This window comes from Vicia villosa, unplaced genomic scaffold, assembly GCF_029867415.1.
Source record: "Vicia villosa cultivar HV-30 ecotype Madison, WI unplaced genomic scaffold, Vvil1.0 ctg.002494F_1_1, whole genome shotgun sequence".
Lineage (NCBI taxonomy): Eukaryota > Viridiplantae > Streptophyta > Magnoliopsida > Fabales > Fabaceae > Vicia > Vicia villosa.
This window is the reverse complement of record NW_026705946.1, coordinates 150,347-170,216: the sequence shown is the minus strand read 5'-3', so window position 1 is coordinate 170,216 and position 19,870 is coordinate 150,347. Positions and strand designations below refer to the sequence as shown.

The 19,870-nt window shown below is 36.6% G+C and overlaps 1 non-coding gene across 1 annotated transcript; it reads right to left on the bottom strand.

The window, feature by feature from the left end:
* Positions 1 to 12,328: 12,328 nt before the first annotated feature.
* Positions 12,329 to 12,435, bottom strand: LOC131638967 (small nucleolar RNA R71). Its single transcript, XR_009294819.1, has one exon. It is a non-coding gene; the product is annotated as a small nucleolar RNA R71 (small nucleolar RNA).
* Positions 12,436 to 19,870: the final 7,435 nt, after the last annotated feature.

The following is a 19,870-nucleotide window of genomic DNA, read 5'->3' as shown; positions in this document are numbered from 1 at the left end:
TAACCCACATTTTAACCCGGGGCAGGGTAGTTCCCAGTTAATTTGGTTGTGCATTCTATTTTAAGAGAATCATTCAATACACCTTTCAACAAGTGTTTTAATCACAAGCTTTCCTCAGCTTACATCAAAGAAATGTTGGAGACGCCGAGCAAAAGTCGATGATGGTTCATTATAATCATTAAGCAAGGTAGTCACTATCTTTCAGAAAAAAAAGTATCAAAAAAGAAAATCGACGAAAATCCTGCTAAGTCAAAATCAAAAATGACTTAGGCAAAAATTAAGGCATCCCGCTGACTGTAAGTTCAAAATAAACAGTTCAGGCAAAAGTTAGGGATATCAAAAGAAGGAAAAAAGAAGAGATAAGTCAATAAATTCTTGAACCACAAAATGTTGTGACTATCAAAAGGAAGAAGTGACTACCATCACTAAGTTTTCTTGGCTTGTGAACTATCATCATCACAACAGATAAAATTGCAGAAGTCTCTTAGAACCTGAATGCATATTTTGAATTAACTGAGTTTAGGACTGAAGATCATCACGAAGATGGGGTGGGTTACAAAAATTTTGAGCCTTATACCTTTTGTTTTTTAAACCGTGAACCTGACCATGTTACAACCTTCAAAAGCCCTAATTGAAGCAAGGTTTATTTTGAAAGCATACTACAACAAGGTTGCGTAAGCTGACTCCCAAGAGATTTGCCAATCATTTGTTTTGATATCATACTTTTACTTTGAATTTCTCAAACCATTGTGTTTTGACCAATAATTCCATTTTCTTTACATATATAACATCTTTCCAATAATGATTTTGACTTCAAAAAATATGTTTTGAGCATTGCATTAAAATTACCATTCTTGAATGAACATTTATTTGCGAGTAAGCACTCATCTTTAAGGAAGTTCAAACAGTCGAGAAACTTGATCAGTGATCCTATCAGGGGCACGTTACTTCAAGATCCCGTTGTTCATATGTTTAGTCAAGATTTGTTGATCAGAATATCCTCTTCAAGATGTATACTATGGCAAGTCTTCCCAACATTCATTTCAAGAGTTGAATCCATGATCAGTTCATCCCCAACATAGTTCAACTGAAGCCATGATCAGTTAGCTTGCAACAATTATTCAATCAGGGGCAATCTTCTTTACCAATCCCCAAGCATAGTTTATCAGTCCTTCTCAAAGGATCATTTGTTTAATACAGTTATCAGTGTGACAAGAAGTTTGTTCAAGCATCTTCCGAAGCAGAGTTGGTAGAATTTCCGTGTTGAGGAATCAAAGCTCCAATCTTGCCTCACAAAAGAGTCAATCTCAGTTGTCATAAATAACTGCATTGCATTGAGCATTCATCATGCATAGAAAAATTTAACATCATGCATAGAAACAAACTCGTGCTCATTTTTATTTTTCCAAGTCTTGTTGTTATCAACATCTTACCTTGAGATCAAAGTCCAACTTACTTGGCATTGACCTTTAATATTATTCAATCACGCTTTACTCTTGATTGATCTTTATTTATATTCAATCATGTTTTACTCTTGATGTTGTTTGATCGTGCTTTAGTCTCGGTTGGTGTCTCAATCATGTTTTACCCTTGATGTTGTTCAATCATGTTTTACTCTTGATGGCCTTTGATATTGTCCAATCATGTTTTACTCTTGATTGTCTTTGATGATGTTCAATCATGTTTTAGTCTTGATTGCCTATGATGTTATCCAATCATGGTTTACTCTTGATTGCTTTTGATACTATTCAATCATGTTTTAGTCTTGATTTCCTATGATGTTATCCAATCATGGTTTACTCTTGATTGCTTTTGATACTATTCAATCATGTTTTAGTCTTGATTGCCTATGATGATGTTCAATCATGTTTTACTCTTGAATGCCTCTATCAATTTATACTCCTTTCCAAATTCATTCATGTTTTACTCTTGAATTATTTCTGATGTGGGTTCCAGAGATTTTTCTTTCTGAACGTCTCTGTTGATTTCCTGTCCAGAGTTCCTTTCACGTTTTACTCCTGAAAGCTTCTGTCGACTGTTTCTTTCTTTTGTGAAGTCCGATTCTATTCCTAGATGACGCATACCTTTTCCCCAACGAAGTCTGTTTACTTCTCCCCTGTGGTGTCCTGTTTCCATCTCGTGGAAATCATATGCATTCATAATCATAAGCATTACATTGCATCTCAGGTTCAAAAATTGTGTTTTTATATATATTTAAGTCTCTTCAATCACATCGAAACGAAGATTTACAATCTTCACATCTCCGGATAGAAAAAACTTAAATAGGGGCATCTTTTGCATCCCAATTTTTGACCTCTGAGATCCCATCATTTTCTAAGTGTTATGATCATTATTGTTATACCCCAAAATTTGCTCGCGTCTTTTTTTCAAAGAGAAGTCAAAAGACTTCTGTCTAAAAATTTGGAGTTTTATACAATCTTGGATTTTTATTTCATAAATATGCTGATTTTATGAATACTCAATTTTTAGAATTTTTTATACAGTATTTTGGTTCGCTGTTAAATTTATTCTTACATAAACGCCAAATACTGTTTATCACTTCATACACTGTTTATTTCAGATTTATTTTCAGATAAATAATGCTGACGCAGTTGGTACAGAATTAAAATTTGCAGGCGCGGAGTCCGGGTTTCAGATTATACTGCTAGTTACCAGTCAAACCCGCTATAAGCGCAATTCTCCGTGTTTGTACCATCAGTCAAATCAATTTTTCGCACTTCAAATTTCCAAGATTTTGTTCTAGAAGTCTTCTGATAATCACGTGATCAACAGAGACTCAACATTGCATAAAAATCAGGTACGCCTAACTGTCTCCTACACAAACAGTCCCTAACTAGGGTTTTTGTTTTTTTTTTCAGGAGAACGAGTTTTTGAGACCTCAAATGGATTTCATGGATCTCCATATATCTCAAAGTACCACCAGGAAAATTTTCAAACTTCGATTCGTTCGGACGCACAGTCAACAACTCAAACGGTCAACAGACGACCAGTTTGACCAAAAAGTCAACAGACAGTCAAAAATGCAATTTTTTGTCAACATCCATATTTTGTCAAAAGATTCATCATGTGATCAATGGTTGATCATAATTCATCAAGAAAAGTTCAGAAATCGACAAAACTCAAAATTGCAAAATTAGAGTTTTTCACCTAAAAGTCAACTGAACTTTGACCGACCATAACCCTCTCATAATTTATAAGAAAAATTCCAACCAAAGCTCATTCTCAAGGAAATTCAATTCTCTACAACTTTGATGTTGGGACCAAGGTCAAGAAATGTTTCCGCCTAAGATATATAAGCCAAAACATTACAGGTCATTTTCAAAGTCAACAAAAAGCAGTTTTTTGTCAAAGCCCATATCATCAAAATAACTTCTCCAAATGCAAAAACGCTTCCAAAGTGGCTTGTAGAGGACATCTTGGGCTTTCCAAAAAGTAAAAGAACACTTTCATAGGATCAAAATTGAAGGAGATATGCCTTGATGAATTTGACCTTTTTTGGAAAAATGCATGAAACAAGTAATGACCAAAATTTGATTTTTTTTCAAAAAGGCCAATTCTTTTGTGATTCAATCTTGATTTTCATATGTTTAAAGATATTCACAACATATCCATGACTCATGACATTTTTATTTCATTTTAATTAAATTTTATTCATTTAAAGTTTAATTAAAGTGAGATAATTCAAAGATATTATCAAAGATGCTTATGGTTGCCAATCAAGACCAATTCAAGATGCTTAAAGATATTATTGCAAGTTTGGAGAGAATAATACTTGAGTGATTAAACTATGGTTAAGTTTTTTAACCTAGCATAAAAGAATATTTCATTCTTTTTCCACAAAATCAATCATGACAATTTCCACTTGCAAGGCTTTATGATCATATCTCTTTGCCTATAAATAGAGCTTCATTTTCTTCATTCAAGAAGAGGAAAAAAAGGGGGAGGAACACAAAGAACAACAACAATCACCACAAAGTCATAGCTTAAGTTTATATTTTTGCAAAAGTTTCAAGAAACTTGTAAAAATCAAGGCTCATTCAAATAGCCACTTTCAATCAATTTCAATCACTCTATTCCACTCTTGGGACATCATAGAGTAAGTACAATGTAATTTTTAATATGTAGTAGTGTTAGGAGTTCATGAATTAAAAACTCCATATTTATGCATATTTTCATTTTCTCAAAAAAAATGTTTTAATTTTAGTTTTAAGTTGATAAAATATTTATTTAATTTTTAACATAAAAATATTTTATTTCTTTTCATAATTAATTTATTTTGTTTAATTAATTAGTAATTATGTAAATATTGCTTTTTTAAATTATTTTCAACCAATCAAAAAACTCCAAAAATATTTTCCTTTTAGATTTAGGTTTATATTTTTTATAATCTAATTTTTGACATATAAAATAATATTTTTCTTGTTAAGTTTAATTATTTGTATAATTATTTGTTTAATTAGCTTGTTAATTAACTTAAAATCAATTCCAAAAAAATCACAAAAAGAATGAATTAAGTTTAATTTGTTTTATATTTATTTTTGTATATTATTTGATATTATTTCTTATCTTTTTCTTTGTTCCGAATTGGAATAAAAGATCAAATATGGCAGAGATTGTATGTAGTTGATTTAAGACTTTTGAAAATTTATCGTGTAGTTGCTATGATTCTATCAAACTTCTGATAAATTTTATTTAACTTTAAATCCGAGATCATCATTCACTCACCATCGATCTTCACTAACATCGTGGATATACTTGACTAGCTTCAAGATGATTCTCGTGCTAACATACTAACAAATAACTTTAAATTCCGCATTTTATTATATTGTTCTTTATATTTCTTGCTTTATACTTTATTTTATCATTTATCATATTTATGTTTATGTTATTTTCTCTTTGTCCATTTGGACATATTATTTATATTTCTGCTATTTTTTCTTTTGGACATATTATTTATATTTCTGCTATTTTTTCTTTGTCCATTTGGACAAATTATTTATATTTCTGTTATTTTTTCTTTGTCCATTTGGACATACTATTTATATTTCTGCTATTTTTTCTTTGTCCATTTGGACATATTATTTATATTTCTGCTATTTTTTCTTTGTCCATTTGGACATATTATTTATATTTCTGCTATTTTTTCTTTGTCCGTTTGGACATATTATTTATATTTCTGCTATTTTTTCTTTGTCCATTTGGACATATTATTTATATTTTCGCTATTTTTCCTTGTCCATTTGGACATATTATTTATGTTTCCGCTATTTTCTCTTTGTCCATTTGGACATATTATTTATGTTTCCGCTATTTTTCTTTGTCCATTTGGACATATTATTTATGTTTCCGCTATTTTCTCTTTGTCCATTTGGACATATTATTTATGCTTCCGCTATTTTTTCTTTGTCCATTTGGACGCATTGTTGTTAACAAGCCACAAATTGTTAAAATAATATCCACAAAAACACCATTGTGACACTAACAACTCAATTATTTGTAGTTAAAAGCACAAATTAAGTAAGAAAAGAAATACATTGACTTTTATTACATTTGTGCAGGTTGAGAAAGAAAGGGACAAAAAGAGTCAAAATCTAGAAGGCTCTGATAAACACCAGCAAAAGATAGTTCGCTACGCGAAGCCTCGATTCGCTGTAGCGAATTCACCCAGAAACAAAGAAAAGAAGAAAAAGAATATTCGCTATAGCGAACATCAGCGAAGCAGGGCAATCAAGCAGAGTTCGCTACAGCGAAGCCCCGATTCGCTGCAGCGAAAGAACACAGACACAAACAGAAACAAACTCTGATAGTTCGCTTGCAGCGAAGGGAAGCGAAAAGGATATTCGCTACAGCGAAACCCCGATTCGCTGTAGCGAATGGAAACAGAAGCAACCTCTCCCAGTTCGCTCGTAGCGAGGAGCAGCGAAGACAGTTCGCTCTAGCGAAATAACAGCTCGCTATAGCGAAATGTGGCGATTAACTGAAGACGGTCAGATTTGAATTCTTAAACCTTAAGCAACCATTCGCTGTAGCGAACATTATTTCGCGTAGCGAAATCAGGCGGCTGGAATTGGTATAAAAAGAGCAGAAGTATGAAGCAGAAGGGGGATCTGAGATTTTTGTTCTAAGGATAGTTTTTGATAAGTTATAAGATTACTTAGGAAGAAGAGAATTGGAGAATCGAGCTGGATTCACATCAACGATTGAGGAATCATCATTGATGTTCATCCATCCCAAATTCTTCCCTTTTGTACAAGTTATCATGTCAATGGATAACTAACTCTCTATCTTGCTAGGGATTGGATTACTCTACTGAAAAAGTATGTATATCTTCTGATTATCAGTTTAATACAAGCATGCTATTATGATTATCAATTATATCTTGATCTTAATTTCCATATTTCATGAATTGGATTGATTAATGACAATTGCTTCCAATTCTTTGAGCAAAAGATATTTAATTACTCAAATATTAATTGCTAGACATAGAATTATATTTGAGATCCATAGTGAATATTCGTACTTAAATCACCGTCAGTGTATTCAATTCGAGTGAGAGATCATCAATTGAATAAACTGAAGGAACAAGAAAACTTCATGTAGACATACACGTCGCTTTTGAAAAGTATATGGAGATATGAATGATAGCATGAGTATAAAAGATATATCAGTTAAAAATATATACTAACAGTAGAGGAAACCAATCCCTGCAAGCTTTATAAAGATTCTATAATTTCTGTTACAAAATTTGCATCTTAATTATAGTCTATTACAAAGAAGAATCTTACTAAATTAAACCAAGTTTTTGAAATCTTAAACTTCTAAAGGATTTTCAATACTCAGATTAATAGTAATATCACTCCAGTCTCTATGGATACGATAAAAAATACTTTCTTTTGAGTTACACAACATCAATTGTTTATGTTTCCGTCATCTTCCTTTTGTCCACTTGGACCATATTTTTACCTTTGAGCTAAAACATTAATAATCAAGATAAAACTTTAAAAAAAAAGCACTTTGCACACTTGCACCTCTATGGTTTTCCCTCTTATTACTTTTTTTAATCATACCATCATTTAAGAAAAGTATTAAATGCATAGGAAAGATCTTATAAATTGAGAGTAGATAACTCCTAATTGCTTGCTCAAACACTTTCATTTTCAAACAACGTATTTTCAAAACTTCTCATCTATTTTCAAAACTTTCATCTGGTATTTGAAGGACATTATTCCCGGTGAAACTCTTCAGAGACCTATGTGACCTATTGTCCATCTTCACTTCTTCTATTTTCAAATCAATAAAGCATTTAAAAAGTGAGCTAAGCAATTAAGAGCCCATGGATAACCATGGATACAAAGGGTGCTTAAAACCTTCCCTTTGTATAACCAACCTCCCGAACCCAAAATCTGTCAAAAGGTCTTTCCTGTTCTTTTATGCCTTTCCTTTTTTGGATAAAATAAAAGTCGGTGGCGACTCTTGCAAAAATATAAAAAAAAATCAAAAAAAAAAAAGAGCAAGGAGTCAGTTCGTTGCCAAAAAACTGAGTTTACAGCCTGCCAGTCTAGTACTTGCTTCTGATCTGATGTTTGTGTAAACAACGTTTGAATGTCATCAGAGTCAAACAGCTTGGTGCAGAGCATCTTTTTGTCTTCTGACCTTGAAGTGCTTCTGAGCGTGATACCATGAGAACTTCAGTGCTTCTGCTTCTGATCTCAAGTTCTTCTGATGCTTCCATAGACCCATGTTCTGATTCCGCTTGACCATCTTCTGATGTCTTGCCAGACCATGTTCTGATGTTGCATGCTGAACCTTCTGAGTCAGTGCTTCTTGCGCTGATTTTGTGCATACTCTTTATATAATTCCTGAAACGGAAATTGCATAGTATTAGAGTACCACATTATCTCATACAAAATTCATATCCTTGTTATCATCAAAACTAAGAATATTGATCAGAACAAATCTTGTTCTAACAATCTCCCCCTTTTTGATGATGACAAAAACATACATAAATGATATGAATTTGCGATCAGAAAATCAGACGGCTAACGATAATTACACAGCTATAGCATAAGCATATAGACAATGTGTGAATATGTCTCCCCCTGAGATTAACAATCTCCCCCCTGAGATAAATAATCTCCCCCTGAAATAAATACTAGGAGAATTTTTATAAATAAAAGACTTCCCTGAGTATTTCAGTAGAGACTTTCACATATGCTTAGATCTTCAGAACATTCACAGCTTCTGATTCTTGCTTCCGTAGGACAGCTTCAGAACTTGAATTTCCTAGATCTTCAGAATATTCATAGCTTCTGATTCTTGCTTCCAGTGGACAGCTTCAGAGCTTGAATATCTTCTTGAGTCATTGCATGCTAGATTGTATCAGAACATTGTTGAATGTACCAGAGCATCATCAGAGCTTCTCTGCATCCTGAAATGTTACAGAACAAACTAAACGACAAAAGTCAGCATGAATGATTCAGAACATAAAATATGTATCAGAACATATAATTATGTATCAGAGCATACAGACATAAAATGTTTCAGAGCATATTTTGTAACTAAAACATGCATCAGAACATATAAAGAATAAGAATGAAAGTATATTCTATCATCAGAATATCAGAACATTCTTCCTTCTTGCTTCTGATTCTTGAAGCTTTATAGCACTCAGCTTGCTTCAATTTCCAAGAGCTTGATTCTTTATAGAATTGCTTTTCCCCATCTCTTTGCTTCTCATGTTGAGCTTTTAAAGAGGGTCTTCAATTCCTGCAAGACAACACTCAAAGACATAGAACTTTGCAAGTTCTGTTAGAAATGTGGAGCCTTTCTCCCAGCAACTGATAAAATAAATCAGATCATTTATCAGATTTTTCTCCCCCTTTTTGTCATAACATCAAAAACATAAAAGATTCAGATGAAAAACACGACAAACACATAGAAGAAAAGGATAAATTTCATTAAGCATGGAGAAAAAGTGCAGAAGTACAAGAGGAAAGGCAATAGAAGATGTAAAGAAAAACAGATGCAGCAAAGCAAAAAAGAAACAGTCTAAGACTCAATCTAAGATGACCCTAGCATCGACATGATCTTGGCCAGCATATCATGAATCCCACTGTTGCTCTCATTCTGCCTTTCCATGAAAGCACGAAACTCAGCGTTGATTGATCTCTGCTCATCCTGGTTCTTCTGAATAACTTCCAAAGTCCTTGCAAGACGGGAAGGTTCATCAGAAGAAGCTTCACAACTTCTTTCCAAGGGGATGGCATTCTGATCCGCAGCTTCCATGATCAGGTCATTTGCAGGATTTTTCTCAACAGGAATTGTTTCAGCAACATGATCAGCATCTGCTTCTTCCATAGAAGCATCTCCATACTCTGCAGCAGGAACCTCAGAATCTCCATTCTCAAGTGCCTGAAGAATGGCAGCAAGATTCCTAGGAGCAGAAGGACCTTCAACTTCTGGTGGGTCAACAACTTTTGGAATGACCAAGCTTGGGTCTTCCTTAGAAGGGTTTTCCCTCAGAAAGTCAAAGAGAGTCCTGAAATCTCCGAGCAGAACAGGATATTGAGGTTTCCAGACCACAATTTCCCTGCAAGGATTAGCTTCCATTGCAGCAGCAATTCTTGCTTCTTCCAGTTCAACCACGTATCGCTTCTCCTCAACAACAACCCTGTTTCTGAGGGGATGGTAGTAGATACCATTATCACCCTCCAGAAGGTAACCAGCATGACCAGGGGCAGCAGCCACTAGTCGCTTCTGAACTCCCATTGCTCCTACTTGAAAATCCTGGAGAAAGCTTCTCCAGAGGTTTCTCGTAGAAACATCATCAAGACTATAGAGGAAAGCATCTCTCAGAAGGTCAAGCATGCTAATCACTTCACTTCTGAACAACTGATAACACGATTTTATATCGTATATTTAGCTTAAAATCCATAGATATTTATAGCATTTTCCATTTATTATGTTAATTTATTATGATATTACGCGTGTATTTGCTTTGTTTCAGGTTTTACACTTTAATTATGACTAATTGCGAAAAGGAGAAGAAATGGAGCTAAAACGACCACTATTCATGCCTAAAAGATGAAAAATGGGTGCTAAAGTAAAAAGGGAGTGCAAATAAGGTCCAAATATGCTAAAGAAGACCCAAAGGCCCAAAGGAGACGAACCAGCCCACAAAGGAACAAAGATGCGTAGCCCAAACTATACAAGCAAGTGGAGACGCACGTCTCCACGTTCTCTATGCCACGTCAGCAAAAGGGAGACGCACGTCTCCATGCCCCTATTTTTCCTCCACTTGAGACGCACGTCTCAGGTCGTTCAAAGCACTTCCTAAAGAAGCGGAGACGCACGTCTCCAAGTCCCAGTCAGAAAAGCTCCCTCAATTCACGGATTCCAACTGCAAAGCCTCGCCTATAAATAGAGGCAGATACTTCACTTCAACCTGTCCGATTTCCTGCCAACGAAGTGCTGCCGAAATTGTACCGCGAACCGCTTTTCTTTATTCTGCTTTTATTCAACCGTTTATTTTCTCACAACGATTTCTACACTGGAAATTGTTGTGAACTTTTCGTAGATCTAGCCTTACGTTAGATTTATTGTTTTATTTCCTTGTTTTTATTTTTTCTGCCATTTAAATTCCGAAGAACGATCCAGCCAACCTGTGGTGGAAGTTCAGTACTTGAAGATCCAGTTACCATTTATTTAATTCAGGTTTTTATTTACCGCCTTATTTATATTTGTTTGCATGATATATTATATGCCATTTAATATGCTTATTATTATGAACCGAACCGATTTATGCATGTTTAATCGTATTAATATGTCTGGCTAAATTACTAAAGGTGTCGGTATGTAAAGTAAGTTAACCGTAGGGATCCGAAATAAATTGGCTTAATTATGTTTTGTTAATTATCACTTATTTTTGGTTTATATGTCTAATTTAATTAGTAAGTCTTAAAACCAATAGAGCGAAAGTTTGAGGGGTTAGGACGGTCAAAGGTTAAAATCAATAGAGCGAAAGTTTGAGATCTTTAACCAGATAGTAGACATAGGACATTAGTTTTAAGGATGGCGAAAGCGTATTAAAACTAATTGGAACTTATTTATTTTCAAAAATTGTTTTTACACTCGAGCGGGATGGCGAAAGCGTACGTTAGGGTTATTAGCTTGCTCCGAGTCAACAGAGCGAAAGTTTGAGATTAGGAGATTTAAATAGATAACAACCTCGTAAAATAGGCATTTTATTAATTACATTGTTTCCAAAAAGCTCTTCTAAAATCTAATGGGATGGCGAAAGCGTACATTAGGATTAGGATAGTAGTCTGAATCAACAGAGCGAAAGTTTGAGACGAGGATTTTTAATCAATGGAATTAGTAAAGATTTTTAATTTAATTATGCAAAAGCCAATGGACCTTCGGATTACCTTTAGTTAAACGAAATACATACTGATACCTGTCTTTTATTATTATTCTTTATTTTCTCACAATCACTTTCCCTTAGGAACAATCGAAATTTTAGTACTCCTAGCTTTACATAGTAACCTTAGATAACGGTAGATCGATTCATAGTCCCTGTGGATTCGATATCTTTTAAAACTACACGACACGACTGTGCACTTGCAGTTATCAGATTTATAGACACGTAAAGTCGCGATCAAGTTTTTGGCGCCGTTGCCGGGGACTATTTAAGTCGATATCGTAACTCACTGTTACACCGTAGAGACTAGGACAATTCTTCCCTTTCTTTCTGAACGATTGTATGCCAAATACTCGTTCACAAGGAGGAGATTTAATACAACGAATTAACGAGATCGAACGTTTCATTAACGTCAAACGTCGAGCTCGCAATCTTCCCGAAGTAGCAGAAATTCCGATTAATCAGGAATTGATTTTTACTGATCAAATTAATCAAATCATCCCGAAGTTAGAGATGGCTGCTATTCGTCCTCTTAGAGACTATGCCGCTCCTTCGCGCGCTGAACCGCATTCAAGTATCGCACCACCTGCGATTGAGGCAAACAATTTCGAACTCAAACCTTCGTTGGTCCAAGCTGTTCAACAGAATCAATTCTCTGGAAGCCCTGTAGACGACCCCAATCTCCATTTATTTGTGTTCGTGCAATACGCCGACACTATCAAAGCCAACAACGTTAGTTCCGAAGCTATTCGATTACGCCTTTTCCCTTTCTCCTTGAGAGATAGAGCGAGAGCGTGGCTTCAGTCCCTGCCTTCCAATTCCATAACTACGTGGGACGAGTTGAAAAGAGTATTCTTAGCGAGATACTTTCCGCCTAGCAAAACTGCTATGCTTAGAGGTCAAATCAACGGATTTACCCAGAAAGATAACAAATCACTCTTCGAAGCTTGGGAACGTTACAAGGACATGCTTAGAATATGCCCTCATCATGGACTCGAACCATGGCTGATCATCCATACTTTCTATGGTGGTCTCTTATATAACACTAAAATGACTATAGATGCCGCTGCTGGCGGAGCATTAATGGACAAACCCCATGATGAAGCATACAAACTCATAGAGAACATGGCACAAAACCATTACCAATGGGGTGGAGAACGAGCCGCTCTAGAGAAAGCCCAAACCAAAGGAGGAATGTACGAAATAAGTGGTATAGACCGCGTTAACGCTAAAGTAGACGCTTTAACTCAAAAGATCGAGAACTTAACCATCACTCCTTCAGCCACCGCTGCCGCTGTAACACCTAACTGCGAGATTTGTGGATTGACTGGACATGTAGTTGCTGAATGCCAACTCTTGACTGGAGTCCCATCTGATCAAGTAAATTACGCTCAAGGAAACCCTTATTCTAACACGTACAGCCCTGGATGGAAAAACCACCCGAACTTTTCTTATAAGAACAACAATGCGTTGTACGCGCCTGGACAAGCACCTGCTGTACCACCTGGCTACCAAAAAGCGCCTGTAGCTGCTCAAAACACCCCTAGGAAGTCAAATCTAGAAATCATGATGGATAACTTCATAGCTTCCCAACAACAAACCAATAAGGACTTCCTGAATCAAAACATCCACAATAGCGAGCAACTAAAACAACTATCGAACAAAGTAGATGCTTTAGCTACGCATAACAAAATGTTAGAAACTCAAATCTCACAAGTAGCTCAACAACAAGCACCTACTGCTGCCCCTGCTGGCACGTTTCCTGCTCAACCTCAACCCAATCCTAAAGGACATGCGAACGCGATAACACTACGAAGTGGAACGAATTACGATGGACCCATAGATCTTAGAACTCAAAACGTACCCATGTCACAACAAGAGCCAAAGGAAACCCAAAAGAAAACAACTGACGAACAAACTGCTAAGACTGATGAGAACAATAACAAAGTGGAACCCGAAAAGGAGAAACCTTATGTTCCACCACCACCTTATAAGCCACCAATTCCTTACCCTCAGAGATTAGCTAAATCAAAAACCGAAGCGCAATTTAAAAGATTTGTAGAACTTCTGAAGCAGTTAAACATAACCATACCGTTCACAGAAGCCATAACTAAGATGCCTTCGTATGCTAAGTTCTTAAAAGAAATCTTATCAAACAAAAAGAAACTCGAGGATAACGAAACTATAACGCTTACCGCTGAATGTAGCGCTATCATCCAAAATAACATGCCTCCAAAACTGAAAGACCCTGGTAGTTTCTCTATACCCTGCGTAATTGGAAAAACCATCATAGAGAAAGCCTTGTGCGACTTAGGAGCTAGTGTTAGTTTGATGCCTCTTTCGACCTGTAAGAAACTCAATCTAGGTGAGCTTAAAGCAACGAGAATGTCTCTTCAACTAGCTGACCGTTCAGTTAAATACCCTGTAGGAATGTTAGAGAATATCCCTGTTCGTGTAGGTCAATTCTACATCCCAACTGACTTCATCATTATGGATATCCAAGAAGATTCTAACATCCCGATCATATTAGGAAGACCATTTTTAGCAACCGCTGGTGCAATTATAGATGTAAAGCGAGGAAAGCTTACTTTCGAAGTAGGAGAAGAGAAAATAGAATTTATACTTTCCCAATTCCTAAAAGCACCTTCTATAATTGACACATGCTGTTCTGCTGACATAATCGACGAGTGTGTCAAGGAAATAAAATCCGAACCAAATAAGGAAACCGAAATCCTAAGAATTCCTATGCCGCCAATTCTTGAAGACGACAACTGGCGTGAGGAATATCAAGATAACCACCTGAGTGAATGCTTAGCCTTAACTCCCGATCCTATACCTGGACCTAAGAAACCTGCTATAGAACTGAAGACACTTCCTACCGATCTTAGATACGAATTTCTAGACGAATAACTAAACCGACCAGTTATAGTGAACGCCAACTTAGGACGAACCGAGACTGAAAAATTACTTAATGTCTTAAGAAAATACCCTACCGCTTTAGGATATAACATATCAGATCTGAAAGGTATAAGCCCTTCTCTGTGTATGCACCGCATTATGCTCGAAGACGATAGTAAAACCTCTAGGGAACGTCAAAGGCGAATAAATCCTATTATGAGCGATGTGGTTAAAAAGGAAATCCAAAAACTGCTAGAAGCTGGAATAATATATCCTATATCCGATAGTAAATGGGTTAGCCCTGTTCACGTCGTACCAAAGAAAGGAGGAGTCACTGTAATCACTAATGCAAAAGGAGAATCTGTAGCACAACGTACCCAAACTGGATGGAGAATGTGCATTGACTATAGGAAGCTAAACAAAGCTACCCGAAAAGACCATTTCCCTTTACCTTTCATAGATCAAATGCTCGAACGCCTAGCTAAACACTCGCATTTTTGTTATCTGGATGGATACTCCGGATTTTTCCAAATTCCTATCCACCCTGACGACCAAGAGAAGACCACATTCACCTGTCCTTATGGTACATTCGCTTATAGACGAATGCCTTTTGGACTCTGCAATGCACCCGCGACCTTCCAAAGATGCATGATGGCAATATTTGCCGACTTCCTAGATGGAATAATGGAGGTCTTTATGGACGACTTCTCTGTCTGTGGAGGAAGTTTTGAAACATGTTTAGAAAACCTTGAAATGGTGCTTAAACAATGCGTAAGCGTAAACCTAGTCCTTAATTGGGAAAAATGCCATTTCATGGTTCGACAAGGAATTGTACTTGGACACATCGTATCCGATAGAGGAATCGAAGTTGATAAAGCAAAAATCGAAATTATCGAAAACCTTCAACCTCCCAAAACCGTTAGAGAAATAAGAAGTTTTCTGGGACACGCTGGTTTTTACCGACGCTTCATTAAGGATTTCTCTAAAATAACCAAACCCTTAACTGAATTACTTATGAAAGACGCCGAATTTATTTTCACCGATAAATGCACTGAAGCATTTCAAACGCTTAAACGAGCATTAATCTCTGCGCCAATTATGCAACCTCCCGACTGGAATGAGCCTTTCGAAATAATGTGTGACGCAAGTGATTATGCTGTAGGAGCCGTTCTAGGACAAAGAAAGGATAAGAAACTACATGTCATATATTATGCGAGTAGAACCCTAGACGAAGCTCAGATGAATTATGCCACGACAGAAAAAGAATTATTAGCTGTCGTATTTGCATTAGACAAATTCCGTTCTTACCTGGTAGGAGCCAAAATAATCATATACACTGACCACGCCGCCATTAGGTACCTCCTAACCAAAAAGGACGCTAAGCCAAGACTTTTGAGATGGATCTTGTTACTGCAAGAATTCGACCTGGAAATTAAAGATAAGAAGGGCACTGAAAATGTCGTAGCAGATCACCTCTCTCGATTGGAAAATCTGAAACCCGAACAAGTACCAATTGACGATGATTTCCCTTATGAAAGACTCATCGCCTAATTAGAAGCAAATGAATTCGAACCGTACCGTCCAAACTCTGAAACCAACAAATTAGCAGAAATAGCTTTAGCCCGATCTGACGCACCTTGGTATGCAGATTTCGTAAACTACCTAGCTGCTGATGTGCTTCCTCCTGATCTAAGTTACCAACAGAAGAAGAAATTCTTCCATGACCTAAAACATTACTATTGGGACGACCCACTCTTGTTCAAAAGAGGCCCTGATGGAATCTTTAGACGTTGTGTACCCGAAGAAGAAATAAGAAGCATAATTACACACTGCCATTCTGCACCGTGTGGAGGACACCATAGCACATCTAGAACCTGCGCCAAAATCCTTCAATCTGGACTCTTCTGGCCCAACCTGTGGAAAGACGTTTATTTTGCTGTACTAAGCTGTGATAGATGCCAACGAACTGGAAACATTTCAAGACGCGATGAAATGCCTCAAAAAGGCATTCTAGAAGTAGAAATATTTGACGTCTGGGGAATAGACTTCATGGGACCGTTTCCGTCGTCGTTTGGAAATCAATATATACTCGTAGCCGTCGATTACGTTTCAAAATGGATAGAAGCTATTGCTTCTCCTACAAACGATACACGAGTAGTTATCAAACTTTTCAAAAACGTCATCTTTCCTAGGTTCGGTGTGCCAAGATTGGTAATTAGCGATGGTGGTTCCCATTTCATTTCAAGAATACTTGAGAAACTCCTTCGAAAATATGGAGTGAATCATCGAATAGCCACACCATACCATCCACAAACAAGCGGTCAAGTAGAAGTATCTAACCGCGAAATAAAACAAATATTGGAGAAAACTGTTGCTATATCTAGGAAAGATTGGTCAACCAAGCTAAATGAAGCTTTATGGGCTTATAGAACAGCTTTCAAAACTCCAATAGGAACTACCCCGTTCAAACTCGTTTATGGAAAATCATGCCACCTACCGGTAGAGTTAGAACATAAAGCCTATTGGGCCATTAAGAACTTAAACCTAAACTACACTGCCGCTGGTGAGAAACGACTTCTAGACATAAACGAATTAGAAGAACTTAGACAAGACGCTTACGAAAACGCAAAAATCTATAAAGAGCGAACGAAAAAATGGCACGACAAGCGTATATCTAGGAAAATTTTTAGCATAGGCGATAAAGTACTTTTATTTAATTCTAGACTAAAATTATTTCCTGGTAAGTTACGATCTAGATGGTCTGGCCCTTTCGAAATAACTAACATATTTCCGAGTGGAGCGATAGAAATCAAAGGAGAAACCGTCAAACCTTTTGTCGTAAATGGGCAACGTCTTAAGTATTACCATCATCTCGAATACGATGAAAACATCGAAGTTTTTAAACTTGACGAACTGCCCGCTCTTTCGAAAAAATAGTTTTCTATTTTAAAATCGTCGAGCTTACGACATTAAACAAAGCGCTTGGTGGGAGACAACCCACATTTATTTATTCTTTTTTATTTTTATTTTATTTTATTTTTATTTTTAACCTTTAATTTTCATTTAACTATTCTATTTTAAATTATTCTAAATTTTAATTTTCTTATTTTTTTTCATACATCTTATAATAATTATTATAATTATAGCTGCTTTCTTAATTCGAGAAAATACTTCCTTTTTATAATTATAATTATTATTATAACTTGTTTTATTTAATTTTATTTTAAAAAAAAAATGAACACTAGCCTAGTTCTAACTTAATCTTAATATTTTCAACTTCTAGGTTTTTCATTTAACTACTAACTACGATGCAAGAAGTTGATAATATGGAAGTTGTGTTCCGTGGTAGAGGACAAGAAGCAAGATTTAACAAGCTGGCTGAAAGACACATGGAGTTGACTTGCTATCCTCACCAACCAACTATGGTGAAACTTGGTATCGAAGAAAGCATCCTACACCTGCTTAACCAAATTGGTTGGACTGGTTCTCACTTGTTCCGCAAGTTTAGCACTTACCGGAAGCTCACTCTGGAATTCTTGAGCTCCCTGACCTATCTTCCAAACTGTGGACAAGGGCTGAGAAAAGGAGTTATTCTCTTTAGACTCTTTGGTATGGAGTTTAATTTCTGCATCCGAGAATTTGCTGAAATGTTAGAACTACCTCATGGACCGGATGCATACGCCAAAGTAGCTGAAGAAAATCTTCCATACTGGGAGTTGGAAAAATACTGGGGCAAGATCACTGGAAACGACAACCCTGAAGAGAATGAATTTCAATCTGAGAACATCCACAATCCTGCTTTCTGCTACTTTCACAAGATCCTTGCTCACTATATTTTTGGAAAGCCTGATAATGTCACTGAAGTTACTAGAGAAGAGTTATTCATCATGTTCTGCTCCTCTCAGAATCGCCCGGTCAATGCCATCGCATTCATGCTAACAAACTTCGAGCGCATCACGCAAGACGAAGTTTCACCCATTAGGATCGGCGGATTTGTCACAATGACTGCTAATGCCATAGGAATGAGAGTGCCTTTGCTTAGATTGACACCTTATGGTACCCATACCTCTATGGACATCAATTTCTGCTTTAATCGAGGTATCATCGGTAACCTTGGACCTGATCGGTTTGAATTGCTCATTGATAACAAAGTTTGGTATCAGCTCACCTTACCGAATCCTAGGACGAGTGTGCACAACCCTGCCAACTGGCTTTACTATGGTCAGATTCCTGAGAGAGAGCCATCACCTGAAACTCCTCAAGCTTATGAACATTTTGATGAGGAAATGCCTGCATCTGAATCTGAACCTGAAACACCTCCTGGTTACTATGAACCTCTTCCTGTTGATGAACCCATTCCTGATTATGAACCTCTTCCTGTTGATGAACCCATTCCTGATTATGAACCTCTTCCTGTTGATGAACCTATATCTGAGTATGAGCCTGAAACTCGTTCTGAAAATTCCGTTGATGATTACACTGTTGATATGACTGATGTCGAGCTCGAGCAACAACAACCCGCTACATCTACCGCATCGGTGAATCAAAGAATGCCTAATCTGAATACGCACGAGCAAGCCATCACTGCACTACAACAAGATGTACAACATGTGCGCAACGAGCTACACACTTTGCAAATGCAGTTCTTCGATTTTATCGACACCGTAAATGCTCAGTTCGACGAAGTTTTCAAACACATTCAGTCTAATGAGCACAACAATAGACGTGGCTAGATGTTACCGTATTAGTCTATTAGATTTTATTTCTAGTTTTAGCAATTTTTATTCACTAGTTTAGATTTTCATTTTTCTGCACTTTTACTTTCTGCTTCTGTTAACACTCAGTACTGGTTTAATATTAAATGCAAAATTCTTTTGACTACTACTACTGTGTTATATTACACTGCTATTGACTGCTATATATACTTGCCTGGTTATCATTTTTGCTGTTAATAGTATTAAAATTCGACACTGTTCTGAACTGATGAACAATTTATGGTATCTGTCAGCACTGTCTGGTCACTTGCATGCGTGACCCACTTGCCTACAACAGGAGACGCACGTCTCCATCTGTGTGGGACCAGCTGACAAGAATCAAGGGACAGGAGACGCACGTCTCCATGCTCTGCCCCAGCAGACTGACTGCCTGAGACGCACGTCTCCCAAGGCCAGCAGTCTGCATTTGACCACGCAGACCATTTTTCTTTCCCTCTTGAATTTTGAATTTGAATTTCAAAATTCACTCTTCCTCATTCTTCCCCTATTTATTCCATTTAAACTCCATAAACCTCATTCATCCTCCATCATTCACCTCTTAAACTCCATTCATTCCCCACTTCTCTATTCTATTCAAACTTCAAACACCACCATTAATCCATTTTAATTCTCCATTAACCACACCATTTTCAAACCTCACTATAAAACCACACCACCACCACTCTTCTTCTTCACAACTTTCATACCATTCTCTATTTTTCTACACTACATTTCTATTTTTCATTTCCGTACTCACCATGCCTCCACGTTCATTCAT